The sequence below is a fragment of the Drosophila virilis genome, unplaced genomic scaffold (genome assembly GCF_030788295.1).
Source record: "Drosophila virilis strain 15010-1051.87 unplaced genomic scaffold, Dvir_AGI_RSII-ME tig00002232, whole genome shotgun sequence".
Classification (NCBI taxonomy): Eukaryota; Metazoa; Arthropoda; class Insecta; order Diptera; family Drosophilidae; genus Drosophila; species Drosophila virilis.
Window position 1 is genome coordinate 35,059 of NW_027212897.1, and position 9,569 is coordinate 44,627.

At 39.7% G+C, this 9,569-nt stretch overlaps 1 non-coding gene and 1 pseudogene across 1 annotated transcript; both read left to right on the forward strand.

Annotated features, from left to right (window-relative positions):
• The first annotated feature begins 6,175 nt into the window (after window positions 1-6,175).
• Window positions 6,176-6,354, forward strand: LOC116650174 (5.8S ribosomal RNA). The gene has a single exon (XR_004303151.1). It is a non-coding gene; the product is annotated as a 5.8S ribosomal RNA (ribosomal RNA).
• A 188-nt stretch (window positions 6,355-6,542) lies between these two features.
• Window positions 6,543-9,293, forward strand: LOC116650173 (large subunit ribosomal RNA; annotated as a pseudogene).
• The last annotated feature ends 276 nt before the right edge of the window (window positions 9,294-9,569 follow it).

The window sequence follows — 9,569 nt, forward strand, 5'->3', positions numbered from 1 at the left end:
TAAGACTTTGCTAATTAAGTTGTTAAAAATTTTTCGAAGTTTTAAGCATATGCTATATTATTGGATAGAATTGCCTCTTATTAATGATGTGTGATAAAAGAATTGTTGTAAAATTTATGGAACTTCAGAACAAAAGTATTATCCATTATATTGAACAATAAATAATGTTCAATAAACATTGTTTTATACAACCTCAACTCATATGGGACTACCCCCTGAATTTAAGCATATTAATTAGGGGAGGAAAAGAAACTAACAAGGATTTTCTTAGTAGCGGCGAGCGAAAAGAAATTAGTTCAGCACTAAGTCACTTTGTCTATATGGCAAATGTGAGATGCAGTGTACGGAACATCAACATTCTAGTATGAGAAGTTAACGATTTATGTCCTTCTTAAATGAGGCTATTTACCCATAGAGCAGCTCGGCCACTTGTTGTGACCAGAGGTGAACGTCTCTATTTTCAACTCTGGGCCGGCTTGAGAGTCTTGGCGCCGCATGTGACGCCGCATTGTGGATATGAGTTGTTAGCTCTGTGACTGCCGCTTCGATGTCCTCCGGGCTATTTAGTGGGGGGCTGGGATTGGTGCAGTTGTCCAACCAGGTTTGATATTTGCCAATATCAGTGGCTTTATATATAAGCTTCTTGCGGGCAGACTTCCTCATGGCTGCAGCAAATATAGAGATGGCTATGGCGCTGTGATCAGACAGGAGGTCCTCTACTTCTCTGACTTGGATTCTGCCAGTATCCAAACCACGAGTTATCGCGATGTCCAGGACGTCTGGCACCTTATATGGGTCTGTAGGCCAGTATGTAGGTGCGCCTGTACTGTGGCAGTCGAGGTTTCTTAACCGGGTTTGCCTGAACAGCGCGTAGCCTTTAGGGTTATTTGTTCTGGAGCCCCACCAGGTGTGCTTGGCGTTGAAGTCTCCGCCTATTAGAAACCTTGTGCCTAGGCTGTCCATTAGCGTCCCGAATTCTTCGTCCCTAGCATTGTGCTTGGGGGGGCAGTAGGCAGCGGCTATTGTGACGTCTCCCAGCGTGGTACTCACTCTTATTTTTGCGCATTTGATCCACTCCTCCAGAGGTGGGGGCAGGATCTCATAACTTATGTTGCTACGAATTAGAATGGCAGCTCCGCCGCGGGCTCTCCCGTTGGGGTGATTGACTGAGATCAGGTCGTAGCCTCGGAGGCAGAAGTAAGATCTTTCAGAGAAATGGGTTTCAGATATGAGGAGAATTTCGGTATTGTTTGTCTTGCAGTAAAGCTCAACCTCAGGCCTGTTTTTGCACAGGCCGTTAGCATTTCAGATCGTGATCTCTAAACCTTCTTGCATAATGTGGAGCAAACAGTTTCCAGCATCTGTGTCATTTGACCTAGTATTTTATCCATCATTTTTTCAAACATGACCTCTAGACCTCTAGACTCTAGAATCCGGGCAGGGAGCTTGATTTGCCTCGTAGGTGCTCTTTGCAGCCTTAGCAAAACTAATGTTTGCATTCACTTTGCTGGAGTTTAGTGGTAGTCCATCTCTTGGAGCTGTCTGTCTGTTTGCCGTTAAGAGGCTCTTTGCCTTCTTATAAGCTGGGCATCCTTTGTATGAGGCCACATGGGGACCCTGGCAGTGCAGGCAGAAGGCCGGGTCACTGCTCTTCTTTAAGCATTCCGACGTGGAGTGTCCGCCTCCACATTTCACACATCTATGTTCCAGGTGACAGTATCTTTGAGTGTGTCCGTATCCTTGGCAGCGATAGCATTGGGGGACATCGTTAAACTTCAGTGGAGGCTCGACTGTAACCACAGAGCAGCAAAGCCTTTTGATTTTGTATGCGTCTTTGTTATTTTTCGCCGGCTCGAGATTTACGAAGAATATGTTTAGGGGTTTTTTTGTGCTTTTTTGTGTGAGGTTATAAAGGTCTCTTACTTCGTGCCCGTAGTTGCTTAAACCTTCCTTGATCTCGACCAGCTCAGTAGAGTGGTGCAGGCCTTTGACCACTATCCGGTAGGCTCTTTCGTCTCTGGGCTGAAAGGTCTGATACCGTTTGTTGTTTTCATTGAGAAATGCCTTAAGTGCAGTGAAGCTAGCTTTATCTGGCGTCATTACTCTAATGTTGTTGTTTTTAGTGGCTTTATATGTAAATTTTACTGCTTTGCCAAGGGCGCCAGTTATGGCATTGGTAAGCGCTTTGATATTGGTCACGTCTGGAATAAAAATTGGTGGTGGCCTGATCGTCTTAGGTTCTTTAGCAGGCTTCTTATTTGGTTGGCCCTTAGCTAGTCCTATGACTTCAGTGGAGTCATCGCTGGCCGAAGATTCTTCGTCGTCTTCATCTGTAGAGAGTGAAGCAAATCTGTTACTTGTTAGATTTACTCTAGCAGCTTTGCTGGTGCTTGGTCCGTCAGGTAGGTGTACGCGGGAAGGCTGTTTGCGCTGTTTGCGGACGGGCTTCCTCCTTATTTCTCCAGGTTCACTAGTGCAACTCGAATTCTCAGAGTCAGGGTTGCTAGCTCTGATGTTGGTCTTCTTCCTCTTGGTGCTGCTAGTTTTGATGAGCTGTGTAGCACGTGGCTCGGCTTGCCAGTCCATCTTGTCCATCTGGTTGGGGAGGGGTACGGGGGAGCGGGAGCAAGCAAGCTGCCTGTCTGGCGAGCGTAAGCAGCGAGTGCTAGTCTGTGTTATTGTTTGTTTTTGTATTCTAATTGTCGTGTGTGTGTTGAAATAACGCGCACAAGCGTGTAAGCGTGTGCGTGTGTAAGTATTAGTGCGCCGTTATTTGCGCACGGCACGCAAGCTGAAAGAGCGCAGTAACGGTTGCAGCAACCAATCAGAGCGCAGCTGGCCTGAAAATTTCGCCGCAACTAACTGTTGTTTATGTTGCTTGTGTATTTGGAATGCTTCGCAGCGGTCCGCAGGCACGTCTTTACTCAACGAGTGTTCGATCGCGACTCAAACCTATTCATGGTGAGCAGTGTGTGTTAATCACATTATACGCTGAAAGCGTATAATTTTAAAAGTTTGTCATATACTCGTTATTTGAGTTAAGAAAAATAGATAATTGTGAAACTTTCAAGCCAAGATGTGTTGTTTGTAATAATTTTATTGTTACTACATCGTGTAAACAAATGGATTTCCTTTTATCGTAAAATTTAACAATTGCATCCAGTGGAAATTCGATTCATACAGATGTATGGACGATTAGTACGCTGGAAAAAAAGTTTCTAAAATTTTTGAAATTATTTTAAATATTTGTCATAAATGAAACTTTAACATTTTACATACTATTTAATATAGTATGTGACTTGTTTTACCTAATATATTTTCATCGCATAATTATGTTTGCAAGTTATGCATACATAATTTATACATATAAATAAATTATCAAGTTTGTCATCAAAATTGAAGTGTTTATTCCATTATGGTATTAAGCAATGTGTGATAAAATATATATTAAGTAAGTGTACATATAAATATATTTTTGAACGAATTATATATATTTTCATATAGATATAATATGTGGTGAATCTTAAAAAATGTGAAACGTAAATTAACGAACATGAAATGCTATGTAACAATGGCCATATTCGTTTATATTTAACATTAATATCTATAGTATATTTTTTATTCAAAAATATATTAAGTTGTTATGTAAATACATTTTGTAAATATGTATGTATATTTTGTACATACAAATTATAAAAACATTTTTCTGGTTGATCCTGCCAGTAGTTATATGCTTGTCTCAAAGATTAAGCCATGCATCTCTAAGTACACACGAATTAACAGTGAAACCGCAAAAGGCTCATTATATCAGTTATGGTTCCTTAGATCGTTAACAGTTACTTGGATAACTGTGGTAATTCTAGAGCTAATACATGCAATTAAAACACGGACCTTTTGGAACGAGTGCTTTTATTAGGCTAAAACCAAGCGATCTCAAGATCGTTTTATTGGTTGAACTCTAGATAACATGCAGATCGTATGGTCTTGTACCGACGACAGATCTTTCAAATGTCTGCCCTATCAACTTTTGATGGTAGTATCTAGGACTACCATGGTTGCAACGGGTAACGGGGAATCAGGGTTCGATTCCGGAGAGGGAGCCTGAGAAACGGCTACCACATCTAAGGAAGGCAGCAGGTGCGTAAATTACCCACTCCCAGCTCGGGGAGGTAGTGACGAAAAATAACAATACAGGACTCATATCCGAGGCCCTGTAATTGGAATGAGTACACTTTAAATCCTTTAACAAGGACCTATTGGAGGGCAAGTCTGGTGCCAGCAGCCGCGGTAATTCCAGCTCCAATAGCGTATATTAAAGTTGTTGCGGTTAAAACGTTCGTAGTTGAACTTGTGCTTCATACGGGTAGTACAACTTACAATTGTAGTTAGTACTATACCTTTATGTATGTAAGCGTATTACCGGTGGAGTTCTTATATTTAATTAAATACTTGTATTTTTTTATATATTCCTCTTGCTCTTCATCGAGTGTTATTGTGGGCCGGTACAATTACTTTGAACAAATTAGAGTGCTTAAAGCAGGCTTCAAATGCCTGAATATTCTGTGCATGGGATAATGAAATAAGACCTCTGTTCTGCTTTCATTGGTTTTCAGATCAAGAGGTCATCATTAATAGAAGCAGTTTGGGGGCATTAGTATTACGACGCGAGAGGTGAAATTCTTGGACCGTCGTAAGACTAACTTAAGCGAAAGTTAGAGGTTCGAAGGCGATCAGATACCGCCCTAGTTCTAACCATAAACGATGCCAGCTAGCAATTGGGTGTAGCTACTTTTATGGCTCTCTCAGTCGCTTCCCGGGAAACCAAAGCTTTTGGGCTCCGGGGGAAGTATGGTTGCAAAGCTGAAACTTAAAGGAATTGTCGGAAGGGCACCACCAGGAGTGGAGCCTGCGGCTTAATTTGACTCAACACGGGAAAACTTACCAGGTCCGAACATAAGTGTGTAAGACAGATTGATAGCTCTTTCTCGAAGCTATGGCTCGTGGTGCATGGCCGTTCTTAGTTCGTGGAGTGATTTGTCTGGTTAATTCCGATAACGAACGAGACTCAAATATATTAAATAGATATCTTCAGGATTATGGTGTTGAAGCTTATATAGCCTTCATTCATAGTGGCAGTAAAATGTTTATTGTGTTTGAATGTGTTTATATAAGTGGAGCCGTACCTGTTGGTTTGTCCCATTATAAGGACACTAGCTTCTTAAATGGACAAATTGCGTCTAGCAATAATGAGATTGAGCAATAACAGGTCTGTGATGCCCTTAGATGTCCTGGGCTGCACGCGCGCTACAATGAAAGTATCAACATGTATTTCCTAGACCGAGAGGTCCGGGTAAACCGCTGAACCACTTTCATGCTTGGGATTGTGAACTGAAACTGTTCACATAAACTTGGAATTCCCAGTAAGTGTGAGTCATTAACTCGCATTGATTACGTCCCTGCCCTTTGTACACACCGCCCGTCGCTACTACCGATTGAATTATTTAGTGAGGTCTCCGGACGTGATCACTGTGACGCCTTGTGTGTTGCGGTTGTTTCGCAAAAGTTGACCGAACTTGATTATTTAGAGGAAGTAAAAGTCGTAACAAGGTTTCCGTAGGTGAACCTGCGGAAGGATCATTATTGTATAATGTCCATTTCCGTTAATAAAAACAATTTTATATATAGAAATATATAAAATTTTTCTGAATATAAATGAATAATCATTTAAAAACATATACACATACTTATTCCCAATTAATATATATTTATATAATATCTGTCATAATCAATTTGGGATTTTTCTGTGTTTATGCGTTTTAATGATGAAAAACTTGCGTGTATATGTACCATAATATACATGCGTTGCACAGATGTATTGGTCATTATTATATGCGCGTACATTATATAAACGCAACAACCTAAATTTTATGTGTTGTACCTGTTTTCAGGTTAATGCTTTGCATATTTCTATAAAAATATTTAATTCTTGTATCTATATAAAAATTTTATTCATACCATATTTTTAAAGTATATGTAAAACTAAGACATTTCGCAACACAATTTAGGTATAAACAATTTTATTGAAGGAATTGATATATGCCAGTAAAATGGTGTATTTTTAATTTCTTTTAATAAAAACATTTGTGACGTAATGAAATAAACCAATATAAATTATCACTCTAAGCGGTGGATCACTAGGCTCATGGGTCGATGAAGAACGCAGCAAACTGTGCGTCATCGTGTGAACTGCAGGACACATGAACATCGACATTTTGAACGCATATCGCAGTCCATGCTGTTTTGTACTTTAATTAATTTTATAGTGCTGCTTGGACTACATATGGTTGAGGGTTGTAAGACTTTGCTAATTAAGTTGTTAAAAATTTTTCGAAGTTTTAAGCATATGCTATATTATTGGATAGAATTGCCTCTTATTAATGATGTGTGATAAAAGAATTGTTGTAAAATTTATGGAACTTCAGAACAAAAGTATTATCCATTATATTAAACAATAAATAATGTTCAATAAACATTGTTTTATACAACCTCAACTCATATGGGACTACCCCCTGAATTTAAGCATATTAATTAGGGGAGGAAAAGAAACTAACAAGGATTTTCTTAGTAGCGGCGAGCGAAAAGAAATTAGTTCAGCACTAAGTCACTTTATCTATATGGCAAATGTGAGATGCAGTGTACGGAACATCAACATTCTAGTATGAGAAGTTAACGATTTATGTCCTTCTTAAATGAGGCTATTTACCCATAGAGGGTGCCAGGCCCGTATAACGTTAATGATTACTAGATGGTGTTTCCAGAGAGTCGTGTTGCTTGATAGTGCAGCACTAAGTGGGTGGTAAGCTCCATCTAAAACTAAATATAACCATGAGACCGATAGTAAACAAGTACCGTGAGGGAAAGTGGAAAAGAACTCTGAATAGAGAGTTAAATAGTACGTGAAACTGCTTAAAGGTAAAGCCCGATGAACCTGAATATCCGTTATGGAAAATTCATCATTAGAATTGTAATATTTTAAACAATATTATAATAATAGTGTGCATTTTTTCCATATAAGGACATTTTAATCTATTAGCATAAATATTTATCATAAAATTATGTCTGATTGCTTATTTGAATTATATGCTTGGCATTTTAACATAAAATAAAAGATATAAATTTGATAAAGTGCTGATAGATTTATATGATTACAGTGCGTTAATTTTTCGGAATTATATAATGGCATAATTATCATTGATATTTGTGTTTATTATATGCATTTGTATGATTAACAATGCGAAAGATTCAGGATACCTTCGGGACCCGTCTTGAAACACGGACCAAGGAGTCTAACATATGTGCAAGTTATTGGGATATAAACCTAATAGCGTAATTAACTTGACTATTAATGGGATTAGTTTTTTAACTATTTATAGTTAATTAACGCAATCCCGGGGCGTTCTATATAGTTATGTATAATAATATTTATATTATTTATGCCTCTAACTGGAACGTACCTTGAGCATATATGCTGTGACCCGAAAGATGGTGAACTATACTTGATCAGGTTGAAGTCAGGGGAAACCCTGATGGAAGACCGAAACAGTTCTGACGTGCAAATCGATTGTCAGAATTGAGTATAGAGGCGAACGACCAATCGAACCATCTAGTAGCTGGTTCCTTCCGAAGTTTCCCTCAGGATAGCTGGTGCATTTAACTGTTGTATAAAATAATCTTATCTGGTAAAGCGAATGATTAGAGGCCTTAGGGTCGAAACGATCTTAACCTATTCTCAAACTTTAAATGGGTAAGAACCTTAACTTTCTTGATATGAAGTTTAAGGTTATGATATAATGTGCCCTGTGGGCCACTTTTCGTAAGCAGAACTGGCGCTGTGGGATGAACCAAACGTAATGTTACGGTGCCCAAATTAACAACTCATACAGAAACCATGAAAGGCGTTGGTTGCTTAAAACAGCAGGACGATAATCATGGAAGTCGAAATCCGCTAAAGAGTGTGTAACAACTCACCTGCCGAAGCAACTAGCCCTTAAAATGGAAGGCGCTTAAGTTGTATACCTATACATTACCGCTAAAGTAGATGGTTTATATTACGTGTAATATAAATTTGGAAACTTTAGTGAGTAGGAAGGTACAATGGTGTGCATAGAAGTGTTTGGCGTAAGCCTGCATGGAGCCGCTATTGGTACAGATCTTGGTGGTAGTAGCAAATAATCGAATGAGACCTTGGAGGACTGAAGTGGAGAAGGGTTTCGTGTGAACAGTGGTTGATCACGAGTTTGTCGGTCCTAAGTTCAAGGCGAAAGCCGAAAATTTTCAAGTAAAGAAAAATCAAATATATTTGTCATTTAACCGATATTTATACACTTGAATAATTTTGAACGAAAGGGAATACGGTTCCAATTCCGTAACCTGTTGAGTATCCGTTTGTTATTAAATATGGGCCTCGTGCTCATCCTGGCAACAGGAACGACCATAAAGAAGCCGTCGAGAGGTATCGGAAGAGTTTTCTTTTCTGTTTTATAGCCGTACTACCATGGAAGTCTTTCGCAGAGAGATATGGTAGATGGGCTAGAAGAGCATGACATATACTGTTGTGTCGATATTTTCTCCTCGGACCTTGAAAATTTATGGTGGGGACACGCAAACTTCTCAACAGGCCGTACCAATATCCGCAGCTGGTCTCCAAGGTGAAGAGTCTCTAGTCGATATAATAATGTAGGCAAGGGAAGTCGGCAAATTAGATCCGTAACTTCGGGATAAGGATTGGCTCTGAAGATTGAGATAGTCGGGCTTGATTGGAAAGCAATAACATGGTTTATGTGCTCGTTCTGGGTAAATAAAGTTTCTATCATTTATGGTAGTTTCTTGTTCCCCGGATAGTTTAGTTACGTAGCCAATTGTGGAACTTTCTTGCTAAAATTTTTAAGAATACTAGTTGGGCAACCAATTAGTTCTTTTAAATTATAACGATTATCAATTAACAATCAATTCAGAACTGCCACGGACTTGGGAAATCCGACTGTCTAATTAAAACAAAGCATTGTGATGGCCCTAGCGGGTGTTGACACAATCTGATTTCTACCCAGTGCTCTGAATGTAAAGTGAAGAAATTCAAGTAAGCGCGGGTCAACGGCGGGAGTAACTATGACTCTCTTAAGGTAGCCAAATGCCTCGTCATCTAATTAGTGACGCGCTTGAATGGATTAACGAGATTCCTACTGTCCCTATCTACTTCATCCTTGTTCTTGATGCGAATGCATCATCCCCCATGTGGTTCAGCAAGGTATCCAGACATTCGTCTGGGTATTCGAACCACACACGGGGTGAGATGCTAGCCGAGTGGGCCGTGTCCCAGGATGTTCGGGTCGTTAACGAACCCAGTGAGTGGTATACGTTTGCGGGTCCGGTGGGTCAGAGTGACATTGATGTTACTCTAGTGAATGCGGTGGCAATGAGTATGTATGCTTTTCATTGGTGTGTACTAGGTGGGCTTGGTGTGAGTGACCACAATCCGATTGAGATTGTTGTCACACACACTATTACGAGGA